The 1,379-nt window shown below is 39.0% G+C and overlaps 1 protein-coding gene and 1 long non-coding RNA gene across 2 annotated transcripts in view; both read right to left on the bottom strand.

The window, feature by feature from the left end:
* LOC117958305 overlaps window positions 1–919 on the bottom strand; it is an 8,175-nt gene extending 7,256 nt beyond the window's left edge. The window contains exon 1 of the long non-coding RNA XR_004659678.1: window positions 909–919. This is a non-coding gene — a long non-coding RNA (uncharacterized LOC117958305). The remainder of the gene's footprint in view (window positions 1–908) is intronic.
* Window positions 1–1,379, bottom strand: part of LOC117958237 — an 859,617-nt gene that overhangs the window by 244,734 nt on the left and 613,504 nt on the right. The window lies entirely within an intron of this gene.

Genomic DNA, 1,379 nt, shown 5'->3' on the forward strand with positions numbered 1-1,379 from the left:
TTTTCCAAGCGAGATAGTAGAATTGTGTGGTCAACTGTGTCGAAAGCAGCAGTGAGATCTAAAAGCACTAAAATGGCTTACAGTTACATTGATATCACTGAACTACATATATGTAGTTAAAGCAACAAGCAGCGCTGAACAGCTGTCTGGGGAAGTAGTGGTCATGGCTATTCCTAAGAAAAAAATGACATGCAAACTCCTGCAAGTTAGAGCTCACTAATCAAACTCTTTAGTGCTGACAGGCTCTAAACAACCTGGATGAACCAATTTAAATAACTCATTGGATAGAAACCATTGGTGGAGAGGAAGTCACTGAACACAACAATCTATCATAGATAACCCTGATCCACTACTTCTAGTATATTTCTAGTATCTTTGGTTTGTGAGTGAGTATGTCCTTGGTAACTTGCTACTGACTGCTTGTAACTGCTTGCTTAATACAATCTATCTATCTATCTATCTATCTAGGCAAGGCAAGGCAAGGCAAGGCAGCTTTATTTGTATAGCACATTTCAGCAACAGGGCAATTCAAAGTGCTTTACACAAAATCAGTTAAGAAATAAAAACAGTTAAAAAATAAAAACAGATAGAAACATTAAGACACATAAAACACAAGAGTAAAAGTTACAGTGAAGCATAAGAAATTAAACATTAAAAGAACATAATTTAAAGAAAGGCAACATCAAAAAGGAAGGTCTTCAGCCTTGATTTAAAAGAACTGAGAGTAGCAGCAGCTCTGCAGGTTTCTGGGAGTTTATTCCAGATATGAGGAGCATAGAAACTGAAAGTTGCTTCACCCTGTTTAGTTCTGACTCTGGGGACAGAAAGTAGACCTGTCCCAGATGACCTGAGAGGTCTGGATGGTTCGTAGTGTAGTAGCAGATCAGAAATGTATTTTGGCCCTAAACCATTGAGTGATTTATAAACTAGCAAAAGTACTTTGAAATCAATTCTTTGAGACACAGGAAGCCAGTGTAAAGACTTCAGAACTGGAGTGATGTGATCCAGTCTCTTGGTCTTAGTGAGGACTGGAGTGATGTGATCCAGTCTCTTGGTCTTAGTGAGGACTGGAGTGATGTGATCCAGTCTCTTGGTCTTAGTGAGGACCCGAGCAGCAGCTTTCTGAATCAGCCGCAGCTGTCTGATTGATTTTTTAGGGAGACCTGTAAAGACCCCGTTACAGTAGTCAAGTCTACTGAAGATGAAAGCATGGACAAATTTTTCCAAATCCTGTTGACACATAAGTCCTTTAACCCTTGATATATTCTTAAGGTGATAATAGGCTGACTTTGAAATTGTCCTAATGTGGCTGTTAAAATTCAGGTCTGAGTCCATGACTACACCAAGATTTCTGGCTTTGTCTGTTGTTTTCAACATTG

The sequence above is a fragment of the Etheostoma cragini genome, chromosome 15, assembly GCF_013103735.1.
Source record: "Etheostoma cragini isolate CJK2018 chromosome 15, CSU_Ecrag_1.0, whole genome shotgun sequence".
NCBI classification, from domain to species: Eukaryota; Metazoa; Chordata; class Actinopteri; order Perciformes; family Percidae; genus Etheostoma; species Etheostoma cragini.